Source organism: Nomascus leucogenys, chromosome 2 (genome assembly GCF_006542625.1).
Source record: "Nomascus leucogenys isolate Asia chromosome 2, Asia_NLE_v1, whole genome shotgun sequence".
NCBI classification, from domain to species: domain Eukaryota; kingdom Metazoa; phylum Chordata; class Mammalia; order Primates; family Hylobatidae; genus Nomascus; species Nomascus leucogenys.
The window spans coordinates 88641695-88661972 of NC_044382.1; the positions used below are offsets into that span (position 1 = coordinate 88641695).

General features: G+C 46.8%; 1 pseudogene; it reads right to left on the reverse strand.

Annotated features, from left to right (window-relative positions):
- Positions 1 to 12077: 12077 nt before the first annotated feature.
- LOC115831884 lies at positions 12078 to 12194 on the reverse strand (annotated as a pseudogene).
- Between the last annotated feature and the right edge of the window lie 8084 nt (positions 12195 to 20278).

Below are 20278 nucleotides of genomic sequence, written 5' to 3' on the forward strand. Positions count from 1 at the left end.
AGGTGAAATAATATGTGGTCACAAAGCTGGTAGCTTCCCCAAGAGAGGCTAACTTTGAACCGGCTTCTGTCCCGAGCCAGAGTGTGCCCAAGGTCAACACGGCCTGCGACATTTCCACCTGCAGTCTGGAGGGCCTCCACCCAGATTCCTGAGGCCAGTGGACACCATCTGCTGAGAAAGAGTTATGGCCCCAGCTGAGGGCTGGATCCAGTACTAGGGGCACTTAGCCAAAGAAGAAAACAAATGTCACAGTTTATTGTGAGCAAATTTATCATCTTGTTACGTGGGACCATGACTTCTTTGTCAGCCTGCCTCACATCCCTGCAACTGCAACTGAATCTGATCCTCTTTCACTCCTGTTCTAATGAATGTCCCTGTGGCTTAGGGCCTCCAGAAAGGGTGAAATATTTTTTTCTCAAGGTGGCTGTATTTCATGTGCTGGTGACATTTCTTTCTTCCCTGAGACTGGTTCATCAATCATTTGGAGATGTTTTGTAACCAAAGGGCAAATGTATTTCTCAGAGGAGCAGCCTCCACTCCAGCTCCCTAAGCCAAGGCCAGGTGATCAGGGAAGGGTTTGGGGAGCAGCCAGCCCCTGTCTTCCCAAACCAGCCATCTGGGAAGTGAGCATGCTCGCCTTTTGCTCCCCCTGGGGAATGGGCGCACCGCAAGATACCTGTGAGTCCTGCTCCTGGAACATTTGGGTTTTTGCCAGGCTACTGTCCCTCCGAGGGGGAGAAGGAAAGTTTTATAAGTTTCACATGCACTCTTTGCTTGGGGAATCCAGTTGAGCCTCCAAGTTGATGTATTTGATTAAGTATCCAAGACCTAGTGTTTTAGTTAGTTCCCCCTGTCCCCCACCCCAGGGCTACTGTCAAAGCTATCCTTTCATGTTGAGAAATCAATTTTCCTGACTTTGCTGAAATGAGTTCACATAGTGCTCATTTCGGAGAGGACTTCACTCTGCAGGAGGCTTCTTGAATAATGCACCTCTTGACACTGCGCTCTCGGAGGGGCTTAGATTCGATGGGGTTGTCTTGGCTCCTTTTACGGGGCTCCTGGTGCTCTCAGGTTTCTTTCTGTTGCCCAGGCTGGAGGGCAGTGGCGCAATCTCGGCTTACTGCAAGCTCCGCCTCCCGGGTTCATGCCATTCTCCTGCCTCAGCCTCCTAAGTGGCTGGGACTACAGGCACCCACTGCCACGCCTGGCTAATTTTTTTATTTTTTTAATTTTTTTTTATTTTTAGTAGAGACGGGGTTTCACCGTGTTGGCCAGGATGGTCTCGATCTCCTAACCTCGTGATCTGCCTGCCTCGGCCTTCCAAAGTGCTGTGATTACATGCGTGAGCCACCGCGCCCAGCCCTCAGGTTTCTAAAGAAGGCAGTTCTACCAGATAGCCTTTAAGCATCTCTTGTCATTGCATGGCAGATGGATTGCAGAGAGCTTCTGCCTGCATTTCTAGCAGTTGTAACATCTCTGATATATCTCAGCAGAAAGTCCCACACTAAGCAAATCTGACCAAGGAAATCGGACATTTGCAGCAAGAGCAGTACTGTAATGCCGCATGCCTGTAGAAAAGTCTGGGAAGCTGGATGAGCAGTTGAAATGAGGGCAGGAGAAGCCGGGACATTGGGAAGGGAGCAGTGCAGCATCAAGGGAGGCAGCACTGAAGGGAGGGTGGGTAAGAGCCTCAGGCGTCCCACCGGCCCAGGTTTGAATCCTGGTGCTTCTGCTTTCCAGCTGTGTCTCCGTGAGCAAGTCTCGGTGACTTCATCTGAAAATAAAAACTACATCATGGAATTGTTAGAATTAAATTAGTTAATAGAAAACACGGTGTTAAATGAATAACACCGAGCCTGGCACATAGTATGTGCTCAATAAATACTAGCTGTTATTATTTACCTCTCCTTGGGAAACCACAGTGGAACCCCTGGCTTTGTGTGGGGACCTGACCAGTGAGGTCTGGATTCTCCCTGTGATTTCCCCACCACTTGGGCCACCATGTTTCCAGCGACCTTGGCGAGTGGAGTGGACTGCTTAACCCGCCATGAGACACGGGGTTCAGCTTCCTAAAAGCAAGGAGGCTGGAAGGCAGGTGATTTGCTCAGGGGTGAAGTGCTCCTCAGTCTCCTGCCCTATTCATTCGCCATTTCAGAAGGGATTTTTCTGTTAATTAAAGAGAAGGGAGACCAATTACATTCACCTCTGCTGCAAGGAGAGGAGACCCATCAGTGTCTTTGCAAGCCCAGCCTCATTCCAGCACCTTCCTCCCCAGCCTTGTTAGACAGAAGACTGGGTCTCTTTTTCAGTCTCTTCAAAAGGAGGATGAAGGACTCTCAGATAAGTACACAAATGGCAGGGATAATTAAATCTGGCAGTGTTTGAGGTAAAGCCCTGGCCTCTTTCTGTCCTTCTACCCCGACAGGCACTCATTCCTGGCCTGTGCAGTCCTTGAGCAGAAAGAAATAACAAACACTGTAGGCTCTGCAGCGAGGTGCAGCCAACCATGTTTATGAACTGCAGGGAAAGTTCCCCACTAGAGCCTCAAGGGCTGTCCTATGGGCTGGTACCGCTGCCTAATAAAAGACCATTTTCATAATCAGTGTTCAGTGAAAACGTGCCATTTTCATTTATAGAAACAGTGAAGCCACCTGCTTCATAAAGGCACCCTCCTCCTCTTCTTCCTCACCCCAGGGCTGAATCTTCCAGCTCCCTCCCTCAACCAGCTGTGTCTTGTCAAAGCTCCAACCTCCTCCCTGAGAAACAAATCTCTCTGACCATCCACCCCAGGTGCATTGCTTTTTATACTCTAGAGTCTAGGATTAGGGGCTCACCCACAAAAATAGCTTCCATGGAATGGTCAGCCTAGCAGGAGCTGGGGGTTCTCCATCAAGTGAGGGTAAATCCACAATGAGTCTCCTTCTGAGCCCTGACTCCCTGATGCACTCCCCGCCGATTCCCACACAGCCCCGGCTGAATCAAGCACTGACAACTGAGAGGGTGGGAGAGGAGAGAAGAAAAGGCTGCTGCAGAGATAGGAGCACAGGAACCCAGAGTTGACAGGAAGTCTGGGAGCAAAGGAAAGGAAGGAAGCAAAACAAAAAGACGGATGCAGCAGAACCTCCATTAGCCAGCCAGCTTGGGGAATGGGGCATTATGGTTAATGGAAGTTTCTAGTTAACTGTGAATGGAGCCAAAATCTTTTTTGTCTTAACCCCTTAGTTTAGAAAAGCTTTCCACAAAATGTGACTTCGCTTTCTTATCTCTGTTACAGATGGGGACTATGAGATCTTACGGCATCTCAAAGGGCAGAAGTCTGGACAGGAAGACCAATTGCATAGTGGAGGGAAGTATCCTAACCTGGATTAAATATATGCTGAATTCCTCTGTTTATCCTAAAAGCTAAATCCTTGACATAAACTTGCTTTTTCATGTTTTTATGATGTAGCTTTATTTTAGGGATTTAGCTTCATTTTAACCATGGGTTACTGAGCATTTTTGTTAAAGTTTAACGGCATTGTGTACTCCTATTCACTCTTCAAAATCTCAATTCAATATCACCTCTTCCATGAAGCCTTCCTGATTACTTTTTCCTTTCTTCCCTCAGGCCCTCCCAGTTATTTCCCTCTCTAAGGAGCATACTATGTCTAAATAATTTGTTAACATGGGCTACAGGGGGCAGGTGGTTAAGGGAGGGCTTTCTCTGTGAGTCTGCTTATTAAGAAGCTGAGCTCCTAGTCCTTGCCTTGTGATAATAATCAAGCCCAATTACTTCAGAGCTCTCAGAAGGCAGAAAACAACTGTTATATGCACAGGCCACGGCCAGAAACAAGGAAGGGAAGGAGGGAGAAAAAAATCGGAGGACAAATTCTGTAAACAGGTCAGAGGAGAGGGAGAGACATTATTTATAGGCTTGGTGATTTCAACTTAATTCTGAGAAGACTTAATCCATGTCTATTTCCCTCTGATCTGTAAAACAAAATGCCTTCTACAATGGTTCTGAGTTGTTTCATAACTCAGGAAGATGATATTTCTCTTTGCTATAAGACAACACATTTCCTAAATGTACTGTAGTGGGTAAGGGTAGGGTGGGAGTTTAAAAAAGAAAATCAGTCAGCAGCTATGAAGAGCCAAATGGACACAGTGTCCGATCTGTGGAAGCTGAACCTAAGGATAGATCTGAGACCAACGAGTTAAATGGTCAACTCCACTGAACATTTGCCGAGTCTCTATTCTGTGGGCCCTAATGGAAAGTCACCAAAACAGTTCTTGTGGGGCCAGGACCTATTGCTGAGAGTGGCAAGTCAGGAGTAAAGCAAAAACAGGGCAGGACTGGCCTCATGTCCAGTTGCACAGCCCTGGTTGTGCCATGTCTCTGGGCTGGGAGACAGCTGCCTGGCCACTGGCCCTTGGGCCGTTGAAAACACAGGGCCACGGAAGGAGCAGGCAGGGCTCATATCTGGGGGATTAGCTCCATCTGCCCTGAGTGCAGTGGAAAACTTGCATCCTTCCTCTTCCCTGGGCCTCATCCTGGTGCCTGCCCCCAGCAGTCCCTGGCAGCCTCATGTCCACCTGGCCATGATGTCAGGTCTAATTTAAGCCAGGGACCTGGTGATCCTTTCCACAGCCCACTGGGAAGGCCTATGTGTTGCTGAAAAACAAACAAACCAACAGCTCTCTGCCACCGTGGGTTCTACAGACCTGGGGATACATGGCAAAGGCCTGTTGTGGAGGTTGTAACTCTTTGTCCTTTAGGATTCCCAAGGTAGACCACGTGTGTGCCAGCCCAGCAGGCAAACTGCCCCGTATGTGTTTGTCCATCAACTTGTGTGCAGAGCTTTACTCGCATGCATAACACAGGAAGCCCACGGGACACTTCCCCAGCATGCCCCGCTTCCTCTGCACTCCTGAAAGGAAGACCTGTTCTTGCTTCTTCCGTACTCTCAGGATCTGGCACAGAACCCAACAAAGGGTAGGTTCACAACAGATGTTTCCCAGATGTTTCCCAGTTTCAGGACTCAGTGATGATGGGATGAAAGTCTGGCTCATGGTCCCTCTGCTTCTTTGAAGGGATGGGCTCACCGCATCTCCTTAGGGACCCCATGAGCGCACCTGCTACTCAGCCGCCCCTTCCGTATGCCAGCAAGTCAGAGCATGCAGGGTTCTGCCCCAGGTAGGCTTGGACTAATGTACTTCACTCTTCCCTCCCTCCTTCCAGCCAAGGTGACCAATTGTCTCGGGTTGCCAAGTCTGAGGTGGTTTCCCAGGACACAGGATATTCAATGCTAAAACCAGAGATGCCTCAGGCAAATGTGCACAAGTTGGTCATTCCATGCCCCTTTTCCTTTCTAGAAATATTTAACGAACTATGGCGTAGGCCTGGCCCTGAATGAGACCCTGGGGACCCAGCAGCAGCAAGGTGCAGCTTCTGCCCTCAGCAACCTCACTGTCTAATGGACGCCGCACAGTGGGCAGGAAGCGACACCAAAGAGCATCAGGATTAGGAAGTCTGTTCGGATTAGCATGGAATCAGGTCAGGGAGACAAACATTTCCTTAATATTTGGAAATATTTCCTTAACATTTGAGTGAGAGTTTACAACAGTATTCACATTCTGGGAGTACCACCGTGTTCCTGAGGACTCAAGAGATTCACGCGGGCTAACAGTGTTCTGTGTGGAATGGGGTTGTTATACTCAGGAAAATACAGACCCAGGCTGTCGGGATGTGTTGACTGTTTACTTGGGGAAGGAGAGCTAACTATGGAGTCAAACTCCCCTTGCTGGGGAGTGAAGAAATGTCAACTGCATTTCCACCCTGTCTCATCAGCTTTGTCCCTCCCTTCTCTACTCTATGTCTCCTCCCACATCCAAAACATAAACACAAGTAAGGATCTTGGCCCAGTCACAAGATCATTTCAGTTCCTTTCTTCTTGCACCTTTGCCTTGATTTCCAACACATCTATAACACAGAGCCTGTTGAAGCCAGAGCTGGGAGTCACCATTGCCTCTTGGCTTAGGGTGTCGGAGTCCTAGTTCCACACCCCCACATGGACAGCTCTGGGGAGCAAGCGTAGAGCATTTAAGTCCCGCCTTCATGGCCATTTCTCAGATAACTGGGGGAAGGACCTTCAATAGTAGGTGGGAGTCTGCTCACAACCTGCTTCTTGGTTGATCACATGCTACTCTTGAAATGGGGATAATGTCTGGCCTCTCTGATTTTTCTGGCTTTAGAGACTCCCTGCCCTGGGAATCGTTGGCCACAGCAGTTGATGAGACTGGGAGCTAAAAGGTGCATCTGAGTTTGAGTCTTGTCATGTTCCTTCAGGTTTGTGTTAGACCGAACTGCCTACCATGTGTACGCATACTGCCCACACATGTGGTTGGCCCCCCTGGGTGCTTCGATTCCATGTCAGCTTGGCTGTTGATGGAAAGTGGATGAGTGGTCCATGGTGAGTTCACTCATTTCAAAATGGCAGCCTGTGTTTACTAATGGATCGAGGCCTCTCGGGTTTTTCTAATTGACTGAGTCCATTATTTCTCTCTAGCACTCAATTCCGGGGGTAACTAGAAGTGATGACTTACAATCAAATTTAGGATTTTTATCTTTCATTTATTATTATTATATTCAAATTTAGAATTTTTGTCCTATTCGTTGAAGTTTCACTTTGTCTTGTGTCTGTCTTCTACACAGGACTTAACAACATATTTGTTTCTGACTGGTTCACTAGAGAAGCCTTGGTATGAGTCAAGGGTGGGATGTCTTCCTCAGGCTATCATGGAAACATTCCCATGAATCTTCTTCAGGAGGGCAGGTGGTCATGTTTCTGGCCCACCAGCTCTGATGATTGCACTATCTAGGGCCCATTAAGCTGCCTTAGAAGAGCTTGGCACTGCAGGAGGTAGGGCCGAGTATCCTGTTTCTTGAGGGCCAGAAAGCCCTTTCAGAGCCTATTCTTCTCATCTGCACACTTTCAGCAGACTCTCTGGAGCAGCCCAGCTTCCCAGAACTGAGATCACCAAACCAAGAAGAGGAGGCACCTTGGACCTGGGTAAAGGCTCCTTTCCAAGCTACTGCACAAAGAGGCCCAGGAGAAAATCGAAAGATAATGGACTGTTTTTGCTATTGCATATGTTCCACCTTCAGTATGGACTGTTGCCCTCCTTGCAGGTACTTCCCTTTAACTTTTCTTTTTGGCTAAGATCCTTTGCAATGTATTGTAGAACTTCTGCCTGCCAGATGTTTTCCCCTAGAGTCTACATCAATGTCAGTAGTCTATTCTCATGGATTCAATAATTCATTACAATTCTGAAATGGATTTGTAGGATCACTCTATTATTATAAAGGAGAGAAAACCCTATACAAAAAGGGGCAATGCACATAGCATTTTTTCTTTTTTTGAAACATGTTCTTTTATGATTGGGAGGACAATAAAAGAAAAGATTATGCTGAAATCATTAGGAAATAGGTTTAGTCACTGAGGCTAAAATATAAAAGTATGGAATGAAAGCCCTCTACAGCCCTGGTGGAGTCCTAAATAAAAACTAAAGGCCTTTTAATAAAAATAGCTTAAATTTGAACTGTGATGACATGTATAATGATGATATTGATGACGAAGACTAAGAAGAGGAAAATGTCAACTATAATGATGTGGTTTGGGTGCCTGACCAAGGACCATGCACGCATTGATTAGGTTACCGAAATCTTTATACCAGAATGTTCAACAGTTTTAGAACAATTGGCAGTTTTAGCTTGACTGGTATCAATTTGTTCAGGCTGGGTCAAGAAGGATTCTGGAGTCACATGCAGGGTCATCAGCAAACTATGCAATGATCAATTTTAGTGGTGTCAGATACAGCCAAGAAAGGAGGTAGAGAGCAAGTATGTCATGCACTTACCATCCATGCAGCTGAAACTATGGTTCGTTTGTGTCTCTTCTCATTCTGCAAGGGGTTGAGTCATCTCAGCTGTTGTATTTTGTATAGGGTTATTCATAAAAGCACTGTAGTGGATTGGCTACCCTCTATTGCCTTCCTAGCATACGCCAGGCACTCTGCTGCATTCTTTGACTACATTATCACTAAACTTCAGAAGGGCTAGGACAGTGGCCTTTCTTGGAGTAACCTTGTGCCCCATCGCCCACCCTTCTTTCTGCTTCCTGTGGGTGCATAGTCAGTTTCTGTGAGAGGGCTGATGTCATGATGATTTCAAGTGGTGAAATCAGAGAGTAGGTGTTGTCTTTGGGCCATTTCATGATTTGGCCCAAAGACAACACCTACTCCCTGAATAATATCCATGAAAACTTTAGACAGTCACTCAAGTGAGTCACATTTTCCCTGTGGATATGACTTGCAGATGTCGAGATGGAACCTCACCAGGGCTTCCTTCTGAAATGAAACTTCCAGAAAGCAGCAGACAGACCACAGAACATCCTTCCTAGAAAAAGAAAAGCAGTCTGTAGACCAGCAACAGCTCTGATCACATGACTGCAAGCGAGGTTTCCAAAGAAATCAAAATGATAGCTTAAAGAATGAGCATGGAAAATTTCTTTGTAGAAAGATTCAGATTCACAATGTGACCAATTAAAAGTAATCCTAGCTTACATTTTTTTTCTCAAAAAATATTCACGAATACTGTTTTATTTGGTTCTCATATTAACCTGTGGATATGGGCTGTGAATATGAGCCATGAAAACATTATTCTCCAATCTATAATTGAGAGAAAGGAAAGAGGGCATCAGTGACTTGCATCTCAGGGTACATGACAGTGAGTGATTGAGACAGACTCGGGTCTTTTGGAAACTCCTAGTACAGTGCTCTCTCCACCTCATCCTGCCTTTACAAACTGGAGGCAGGTTAAGTAGCAATTCATTTATTTTTCTTTCGGAAAGAAATGTATCTTTAAAAGAATGAGGATCAAAAGTTGTATAAATAGATGAGGCTGGTGCGGTGGCTCATACCTCTAATCCCAGCATTTTGGGAAGCCGAGGCAGGTGGATCACCTGAGATCAGGAGTTCGAGACCAGCCTGGCCAACATGGCCAAACCCTATCTCTATTAAAAATACAAAAAAATTAGCTGGGTGTAATGGCAGGCACCTGTAATCCCAGCTACTCGGTAGGCTGAGGCAGGGAGAATTACTTGAACCCAGGAAGGTTGCAATGAGCTGAGATGGTGCCAGTGCACTCCAGCCTGGGCAACAGAGCAAGATTCTGTCTCAGAAAAAAAAGTTGTGTAAATAAATGTAAAAAATTCAAGTATTTTCATTCTATTTTATAATACAGTCAAGGTGTTTTTGTTTTTTTAAAGGTAGAAAAACAGAGGCAGAGGTAAGTAGAGACAAAGGAACAGCCAAAAAGACATACTCTAGTGCCATACAGGCCCAAGGCTCACAGGGAGTAATAGCCCCATAGTGTGGCTTTTTTAGGATACAAAAGTGTGGTCATGTTTTTGCAACTCTACGCAGAAATATGGGCAGTACTTCTGTGACCTGGTGACACTGAGGATAAAATTTGAGCCAGGAGCCAGAGGTCCCGTAGTACTGGCCTGAAACCAGGGAGATCAATTCTTGTGATGCTATAATATTTTAACTTCTAGAATGAGCCTATTGCCCTGGCTTCAGTTCTTTCTTTACAATAAGGTGCAATAATGACTATGAGAGCATAGAACACGAAGAGTAAGGGAAAGCCTGCAGGAGGAAACCAGTCACAGCCCTCTAATGGGTGCTCAGCCTCCCTGCCCATCAGAATCACCCGGGAAGCTTTAAACATGCAACTCCCAAGCCCACCCCAAACAATGGAGTCAGAATCCTGGGAGTGGGACCCAGGCATCAGTACTTAACACTCCTGGGGTGCGTCTAGTATGCAGTCAAGGTTAAGTACCTTGCTTTAAGAGATTTGTCCAAAAAGGCTGACTGAGGAAAGGAAGAAGCACTGAAATGGGAAAATTCAGACATGAGATTGAGGGTAGCCAAACAAAACCTTCCCCTGGAAAACAGATTGAGGACAAAAGATGCAGGAACTCAAGAGGACAGAATGCTGGGCACGCAGTGGTTGAAGATGGTCTCTCTTTGACTGACTTTCCATGGGTGAAGATAAAGGAGAGAATTGAGGGACTTCCCTGGAAAGTTTAGTGTAAGAACATCTTCTGCCTTTTTGTATTTAATTAATCTTTCTTCTAAATAAAACATTTCGAGGGCTGGGAAAATGTGCTAAATCTGCCAATTTATTTGGGTTTTGCCTTGCTCTGCCTTACACAGCAGCGGTATGGCAGGAATACTCACCTGAGGGAGCACACTCTTTAGGTAGAACTCCTAAGCTTCTCTTCCTCGTTTTCTTTCTTTTCTTTCTTTTTTTTTTTTTTTTTTTTTTTTTTTGAGATGGGAGTCTCACTCTGTCGCCCAGGCTGGAGTGCAGGGGCGCGATCTCAGCTCACTGCAAGCTCCGCCTCCCAGGTTCACGCCATTCTCCTGCCTCAGCCTCCTGAGTAGCTATTTTTTTTTTTTTTTTTTTTTTTTTGTATTTTTAGTAGAGATGGGGTTTCACTGTGTTAGCCAGGATGGTCTCGATCTCCTGACCTCGTGATCTGCCCGCCTCGGCCACCCAAGATGCTGGGAATACAGGCATGACTCTTTCTCTTAAAGAAGGAAAATGCTGTGGCTGTGAATAGGACACACAAGGAAACCCACATCAGTCACCACAAAGGTGACTGGACACAAGACCAGAGGAAGTTGGTAGGAAGAGGATGAATGAGGGGTTGCCCTCTGAGACAACTTGGGATAAGAATGATTAAAAAAAAATCACTTTCCTCATTCTGAGACTGCATTGGGATGAGGAATTGCTCCTTTCGTGACTGAGCTAAAAGAAGCAATGAGATTTCATTTGAGATGAGGTCTTGATGTCAATATCACCTCACTTGCCAGTTGATACCCAAGCCCAGGAATCCTCAGCATCATTGCCCTCCCCTCACTCCTTAAAGCAGAAGCTCCCTGCAGTGGGATACTTCTTACTCAGGTTTGCATCCCTTAGGGCAAACAGTTCAGCACCTACTGAAGTGAAAACTAACCTGTAGTACTATAGAAACTAAGTGAACGTGGTGGAATGAGTGATTAGAATGCAGCTAGTGTTGCTGGTGACTTTATGAGCAGAATTCCCTGCCTCTCTCAGAAAAGCAGCTCCCACCTCCTGTTGCTGCGATGTCAGCGGCAACACCCTCTGCAAGGACATGTTCAAGAAAGGCATTTTCAAACCCCTCCCAAGCTCGTTCAAAATGGCGCCACGGTCGGGTACTGTGGCTCTCACGCCTGTAATCCGGCACTTCGAGAGGCGGAGGGCGGTGGATCACTTGAGGCCAGGAGTTTGAGACCAGCTTAGGCAACCTGGTGAAACCCCGTCTCTACAAAAATTACAAAAATTAGCTGAGCATGGTGGCGCAGACCTGTAATCCAGCTACTTGGAAGGCTGAGGCAGAAGAATTGCTTGAACCCGGGAGATGGAGGTTGCAATGAACTGAGATGGCGCCACTACACTCCAGCCTGGGCGACAGAGTGAGGCCCTGTCTCCAAAACAAAACAGAAAACCCAAAATGGCACCAGAAGGCAAAATCGACTAGAAGAGCTTTCTGTCTTTTTTTTTTTTTTTTTTTTTTTTTTACGAGGAGTGGGATTTCTCAGTGGGCATGAGTAAGGAGGGGGCGGTGCAATGGGAGCACTTACAATAGCAGGGCCCACCACTTGTCCAGGGGCTGCAACTGGGGACAGATTTAACCCCACAGCCATCGGGATGAGGTGTTTCTCAGCCACGTCTTCAAATTCATCTGCATTAAACCTGGTAAAGCCCCACTTCTTGGAGATGTGGATTGCCTGGCAGTCAGGGACTTGAAGTTGACCCCCGTGTGGGCCTCGATCACATGCTCCTTGTTCTGCAGTGTGGTGCCGATGGACACGGCAATGTGGCTGAGGTGAACCCTGGCCACTGTGCCCTGGGGATCTCCAAAGACCCCCCCCCCCCCCCCGCCCAATGCCTGTCTGGAGCTGAAGGTGGGGACAGCATGGGGTCAGAGATAGGAACATCTATTGGAAAGATCTGTCTCCAGGGTCCCTCGGGGTAACTCATACCAGCAGCAGGCTGCTACACCTCTGAGGGGCTGCTGTGTGCAGAAGCTGCACGTAGAAAGAAGGGTGGGCTTAATCAGCAGCAGAGACGAGAGGAGTTCTTGAGGCGGCATTTAAAATGATAACCCTTGGAGACACGGGGCAGAAGGGCTGAGAGCAGAAGGGGGTCATGTGGTCTGATCTCACCCAGACCCACGGCCTGGGAGGCAGTTGAGGGATTAGAGTACCGGGTGTCACTGCTTCCCAGAAAACACAGCTTGAGACCCAGGGAGAAGAACTGGTGCCAAAGTCCTTTCTGGAAGGTCTGTACTGCTCTGAAACTGGGGATCCATGAGGGCCTGAGGACCGGACTTTTCTATTGGTGAGAAAGCTTCTGTTACCTCTGCAGCAATAAGTCCTGAGTAAGCTTCTGGAGCCTTGGAAAACCCGGTGCCTACTGAGCAATGCATCGGCATGCACCCTTAGGAACCTTATTTGGAAGCTGACGTCTCCTTTGCTCAAAGTCTGGCTTCTTTCCCCCTAGCATATAAAAAGCTTCCAGTCTGCATCTCCCCTCCTCTCATGTTCTTGATTAATCACATTCTGAGGTACAGCTTGGAGCCTGGCCTGAGCCATCAGTGAGCACAGGCAGATATATTGGTCAGGACAATTACAGAGATGGGTCAGAGCATCAGAGGCTTTGGCCGCAAGTGCTGGCGATTAGGTTAGAATCCTTTGGACAAATGGATTAGTGCTGACTGGATGGGCTCACTCAGACAAAGGGAAATAAAAGACAACTTTAATCAAGACTAAGCGGCATCTCCCAGCCAGGCAGCCATCGTCAGTGCCTAAGAATGTCTGTTCTGGGACGCCAGGGTCCAATTTGCCTCATTAGCCAGGATGCTGCACCTGCATTGGACAGGAATATGGTCCAAATTTGGAGGCCTAAGAGGAGAAAATCTAGGCCAACCTCTGTTGCTTCCAGAAGATTCCAGTCTTATGAAGTGAAACATCTGTCTCATTTGGGGTCAGATAACCACTGGACCCCAAGTTTACGAACATAGGTACTTTGCAGTAAGCCAAGGGGCTGCCAAGAAATATGTCTGGTCTCAGAGTTGAACTGTATTTGGGTTGACTGTGGCCTTTTAAATTCTCTAGCATCACCAGAGCCTGGCTGATGGGACCTTGCCTTTAATCAACACCAAGTAAAGAAACCTTCCAGGTGTGGACTGGGGCTGCAGGGTACTGACCTTCCCCGCTGTGTTCTCCTCCCCCTTGAGATGTCTGGGGACGAGGGCTCGGTCTGAGGTTTCCCGTGGGTTTCTTTGATGGAAGCACTGGGATCTTTGAAAATCAATCAGTAATATTCCTTCTGACTGGGGAAATCAGGGACAGCAAACTGATCCCTATCTTTAAGGAAAGGTGGGATTTAGGCCAACAGTTCTCACATCGGATTGCAGCTTAGAATTGCATGGGGCAGAGCAATTAAAAAACTAACGCGTGGGACCTATCCAGATATTTCTCATGTAATTGTCTGGGGTGAGGCTCAGACATCCAGTATTGTTTCTAAATCTCTTTTGCTGACATTAATTGGGCAGGGTTGAGACGCTCAGATTTCAGGTCCTCAACCGAAAAGAGAGTTTGTGTGTGCACTGTGTCCTGTCTCTCTAATTAGATGATAAACTGCTGGAGAGCAAGGATGGGGCCCCGTGTTTGGCATCTTCTCCCGCAGGGTTTAATGGAGTTCTGTACACCTTGGGTTCTCAATAAGCATTTAAATACAAATGCTTGGATGCATAAGCAAACAGCATTATTCTCTCAGAAATCTCATCCACTTGAGGCAGTGACGACTATTTTAAATACATTGCAATGCAGAGGCCCCTTTAAGGATGTCTGGGCCAGCTGGCGCTGCCACAATTACACTCAGCACCATTGTAACTGCTAAAGAAATGTCTAGACAGAAAAACCTTCCAGGCAATGAAAGGTAGAAGGTGTTTAGGGTGTATATATATATATATATATGTATATACACATATATATTTAATTTTTGTTTTTGACGAGTCTCAGGTAAAGAAAACAGAGAAGCCTCATCACAGGCAGATTATTTCCTTCTGTGACTTGCTGGGGAGGATTATCTCATTATGAGATTTTCCTTAGGGAAGTAAGACAAGACAATAGTGTCCCTTGTCTAAAAACTTCTGGAAGGATCCTCTGCAATTATCTAGATATACCATTATGATTCAAGTACCTGTGGGTCTGAGCACTTCATTGATAAAGAAGGTTTATGAAGGAAATTAACAGAATCACCAGAAAATAGAGAGGTAAGTAAGAAGAACAAGTCAAGAGAGGGTGGAACTGGAGTTTAGAATGAAACCTTCCAATACAAGCCATCTTTGCTAAATAACACTATCGTCCATAGACTTTATTTTTAAAAAATGATGAGCATTTTGAATTTTAAAGGAAGCAAACACAACAGGGAGGAATTATGAATCAAGAATTTGATTGAGACTGGATGAAGCATCACAATTAAGCGCTTAAAATACCATAAAAAGTAAATTTCTTGCCTTCCTTTTCCTTCTGCTTTTTTCCTTTCTCTTCTTTCCTCCCTCCCTTCCTTTTCATAATACTAATTGAGCTGAGAAGCAAAACTTACCATCACATTTACTCAAAATGGTCATGATCTAATGGGGGAGACAGGAGGTGGCATCAGGAGCTCTGGCCCAGGGTAGAATGTGAGATGCTCCCAAAGGGAAGGGAGCTTTGCAAAGCGGACAAGATGTTTTAGAAAGAGGAGACGCAGCATTCACAGATGAGTCCAGAACAGATTCTCAGAATCTGAAAGGCCATCTAAGGCCAACTTATCCGGGGTTCCTTATGGGATTCTAAACTGTCAGTGGTTTTATGACCTCTCTTAAGTATCTGTAGTCATTCAATTGCCAGACAGGTCAGCATCCCAAAAACAAATGATAGACAAAGTCTGTATCTGTCGATATCCATCAGGACTTCTTTGATTATAAGAGACAGGAAATTACAACCTGGTTGAAGCAAAAAAGGTAATTGAGTGCCTCATAGCACTGAAATGTCCAGAAAATAGTCCTGGCTTCAGTCGAGCTGAACGTAGGGGCTCAAATGACATCTCCTCTGAATCTCTCAGCTTTGCTTCCCTCAGGTGTTGCTTCCTTGTTAGGCAGGCTTTCCCCTTGTGAAGGCAAGACAGCCACCACCTGCTCAAAGCGCCTGTCTGCTCAGCAACCCAGGCAGAAGAGGGCAGCTCTTTCCTGCTAGCCTTGGGCAACTCTCAGGCCAGCTGGAGTCAGGGCTGGTGCCTAGAATAATCACAGTGGCCAGGGCTGGAGGTCACGGACGGACCAGGCCTGTTACAGAAACGCCCCTGGAGCCAGGCAGCAGGCACAGCTCCACCCAAATCACTGAGAGTAGGGATGGGGCTGCTTCCGAAAACAAAACCTGGGGACTGAGACCAGAAGGGGCAATGGGTTCTGGCCAGTCAAAAACAACCCAAGTCCCCTTCAGTACAAAACACATACATCTATAAATCAGAAGAAAAACTCATAGGAAAAATAAAGCAAAAAGGTAAAAATTCCCCCCCAAATCCCACTGCATATATATAATGAACATATTTGCATTCAAAAATTTCTTCCTGTTCCTAAGCTAAAATGCCTCTCTATAGTTTTTATCTAGTGACCCTAACTCCATCTTCCTTAGCTACATAGCAAAGGTTAACTCCTTTTAGAAAGCAGAAGACACCCTCCAAATGTTTGAAGACAGCTGTCATGTCCCTGCCAAGTCTTCTTTTCAGCCCAGTATTCTACCTGTGCCTCAGTTGTTCTGGTTTCCTGACCCACTGGGTCATGGCCGTGATCCTGCCTGAGGCTGGCTGCAGTTGGTCCATTCCTTCTTGACATGAGCTGCCTGGATCAGACCTCAATCCCTGACAGCGCGGATGGGCAACAGGGGGGCTGCCATTTCCCTTGCTTCGCATACCACCTTTTATTCACAAAGCCTCTGATGACATTCACTCTCTTGGCAGCCCTGGCCCTCTGCTGGTTCATATAGAGCCCGGAGTCCACCCAAACTCCCAAAACCCTAAGTCCTCCCCAGAACACCTAGCCTCCCCCTTCCACACCACTGAATTCACAATTTGAACCTCAATGCAGGATATCATATGCGTGTTGACTAAGCTTTCTGGTTGTTCCATTTTGGTTTGCTTTGGTTCCAGCCCGAGAGATGGTGTAGAGCCCCCTACTGCCACGCATGTGTCAGCTCTCTGACTCAATGGGAGTCAGAAGCACGTTGACCCAGGTGTGAGTCACAGGTAGGAGGGTGACAGAACCGAGCCAAGGCTATAGCACCCACGTAGGGTGCTCACCTTGGTTCAGCACACACTTAGAGTGTTCACCTTGGGTTGGCACCAGTGTGAGCATCTGTGGATGACCAGCTCTGGTGCTCGCAAACTGTGCTGCCATCTATGCTGTACTTCCCTATCTGGTCACTAGAGGAAAGGAGATGACCTTTAGCCTGGGGTGAAAGTGGCTGGAACTTCAATAGAGATGGGGAGTGGGGCTGGGGGCAATTTCTAGGTGTCAGAGCTCCACGTATAAAACATGAGAGAGGGAAAGGCAGCCACCCTTGAGAGAGAAGCCCCTAAAGAGAGGGAACAGGTAGGGAATAAGCAGACAGCAAGAATCCTGAGGGCCTGCATGTCAGTGAGGAGCCTGCCATTCAAGATATTTGGAGCAGAGGCCTGATGGACTCAGAACTGCCCTATAGGAATACCCCGGGCTGCTGGGCAGGGAGGAGTGAGGCCATGGTAACAGACTAGAATCTAGATAAAGGAAGTTAAAGCCCCTAATCAGGACATAATGGTGGTGACGATAGGATGGGGGAACAGAAAAGACATTCCAGAAATCAACTCAAAAGGACTTTGCAACTGTGTGTGTTTTGGGGCTGAACTGGGAGGTATAGAGAAAGAGTGATTAAAGATAACCCTAGGGTTTTAAACGAGAGGAAACTGGAAAGTGTTACTACCTTGATCAAAATTAGACTAATCAGAAAGAGTAATGGATTTGGAAAAAGAGAAATTGTGACGGAAAAATTAGACTTTAGGTAAGTTGGTAGTATTGGTGGGATTCTGATGATAAGTGGCAGGTGGTTAGAAAAATGAGGGCAGGGATTTGTGGAGAAGTTGGAATTGGAGGTGACGATTTGGTTTGTTATACAGAAATAAGAATTGAAGCTTCAGAGTTGGTGTGTTCAATACGGAAGAATGTGAATGCTGGTGAGGGCTGTGGACAGGTAAGTTGCGAGTGATAAAGTATTCTGCAATGGAAATTTCTATTATTAGCATCAGGATCCCATGCATGAGATAGGAGGAGAATAAAAAACCAGTGAAGGAGAAAGAGAATGTAGGTAGAGATCTGAGATACTGCAGATCATCCTAACCATAATTTGTCAAGATTTTTTTGCAAGTGATAAGAAAAAATTCAAATTGATTTAATAAAAAAAGAGATATATTGCCTCATATAACTGGTAAGTCCAGGGTAGTCCACATTCAGATGCATTCGGTGGCTCAAAGACATTGAGACTTATTTTTACTCCTATGCTGTATTCTACCTTCCTCTGTTGGCTCAGGACTCTTCTCTTTATGGTGACAAACTAGCAGTCAGGAACTCCATTCTATCTTCTGCAGCAGGAGGAACAAACAGTTCCAATGGTTGCCATTACATGCTCACCTCTGATCCAATCTCTGGGGCCAAGAGGTGGCTATGCTCGGATGTGAAGCCACATTCAACTCTGACTTGCTGGTCTTGGAGAGAGCAGCACCTCAACCTGGACACTGAAAATGGGATGCTGAGGGTGGGAGAGGGTTGGTTCCCCAGAGGAACACTGGGGTGCTGCTCCCAGAAGAAGGTAAAATTGACACAACCAAGACAGTGACTATCCACTACAGAAACCAAGGGAAGAACTTCAGGGAGGGTTGTAGTTAATAGTGACAAATGATACGGAGAGGATGAAGAAGAGAATTGAATGGGCACAGACTTCAGACATGGTGGCTGAGTCATTTGTTTCTTTCAAAGATTGTAAATATGTGAGGAAAACAGATTTTAGTGGGTGAAGGGATGGGTGGGAGTAGAAACACTACAAAGGCAGGCAGGCATCTGCTATTTCAAAGAAGTCCATCCATGAAAGGAAGCAGACAGACTAGCTTTCCCCCAATTCTGTCCCACAATTACTGAGTGAGACGCGTGCTAGAATTGGAACCCCAAGATTAATAATTCCCAGTCTACATTCTCAAGAAGCTCAACACTTAGAAAGGAAGAGATAATTGTAAATGAATAAATTATGGGGAGAAGAAATACGTCATGATTCCAAGGTTTCAGAGCGGGAAGTTACAACAATGAGAAGCTGATATTAAGCCAGAGCTATCACAGAAGACAGAATGATGAAATCAGTCCGAGGGTAAAAGGAAAGGCTTTTCAGGGGAGGTGGTACCTGGGTTGGGTTTTGTAGAATGAATGGGAGCTCATTTTAGGAAGCAAGATGGGGAAAGGAGTGCCAGGCAAAAGCAAACATTCCTTAAGAGGTTCACAGATGTGTACTGCTAGAGCGAAAAGTCCAGAGGATGGGAAGAGTAGGCGGGGAGGCCTGTGTGATATGCTGAGGGGTGTGGGGCAGGGGCAGTGAAGGGTTTTTAGGTTAGTGCAAGGCAATGTCCGAGTAGCGTGCTAGAAGAACCTCTCTGGACTCAGTCTGGAGGGGAGCCTGGGGGAGACCGAGGGGCCAGTTCAGAGGATGTGTTGATAGTCGTGTAAAGGAGTGACCAAGTCCAGCACAAAGAAGGCGGGGACAGGGAAGAGGGGAAAGAGTGAGAGGAGCACAGGAGAGGGGAGAGCCCGTAAGACAGTGAGAGGGAGGCAAGCTTTGAAGACAGGTGATGGGGCTGAGGGCAGGAGGAAATGCACCCCTGGAGAGGGCGACGCCAAAGGTGCAGGTAGGGAACAGGTAATGGGAGGAGGCAGAGAAGCTGGGCTCAGGCATGGGTGGAGGCGGAGAGAGGCCAAGCAGTCAGAGAGGAGGAAAGATGGAGAATATGGATAAGAACCCAGGGCAAGAGTGAGGGAGGCAGGAGAACAGTTGAAGAGCTTTCCTTCTGTCCATTAAGAAAGGAGTGAGGGCCAGGCATGGTGGCTCATCCCTGTAATCCCAGCACTTTGGGAGGCCGAGGTGGGTGGATCACCTGAGGTCAGGAGTTGAAGACCAGCCTGGCCAACTTGGCGAAACCCCCGTCTCTACTAAAAATACAAAATTTAGTTGGGCATGGTGGCGGGGGCCTGTAATCCCTACTACTTAGGAGGCTGAAGCAGGAGAATCACTTGAACCCAGGAGACAGAGGCTGCAGTGAGCCAAGATTGTGCCACTTCTCTCCAGCCTGGGTGAAGAGTGAGACTCTGTCTCAAAAAAAAAAAAAAGAAAAAAGAAAAAGAAAAAGAAAGCAGTGAGATCACCTGTCACTATATGTGGGCTGCAAGTTTCCCTTTGGGGAAAATGGGGATAGTAACAGAAGCAATGGATCACTGAATCACGTCAACTCCACCCCAGCTGTCCCCTCCTTTCCATTTTTCTGCCATTTGCCTCTCCCAGGTCTTCATTAACTATACCAGTGGTTCTCAGGGTGGGTGTGGGGTGCTTGAACCAACCTTGATCATCCTAGGAGCTCCTTAAAACTCTCACCCACCCTAGCATCTGATTCAGGAGGTCTAGAGTGAGCCATGGGCATGTGTGTTTCCAGAAAATTTCATATAGGAGAGATTCTGAAATGTATCACACAACTTAGAATTACTGAGGTTCATAGGACTGAGTCCCGGAATTTGCCATGTTGTGGGAGAAGATGGGGTGGAATCATTTGCAGAAGCTAGGTGGGTGTAAGTGACTCAGGAAAGGAGGACAAGGAGGAGGTGGCTGTGCCAGCAGATACGGGAAGGAGCGGGGGCTCCTATTCTCACATTCAGCAGATACGCCTCTCCCAAGCATCACTAGGCCAATCCCCACCCTTCCCAGGCTGGCCTTTTTATAACTTTATTTCCCCTTCAATATTTCCCCTGATGTTCACTTTAGCCTGTGGGCCACCAGCATCAACATGCAGGGTCACAAAATGTGATTTGCCAGTGAGCAC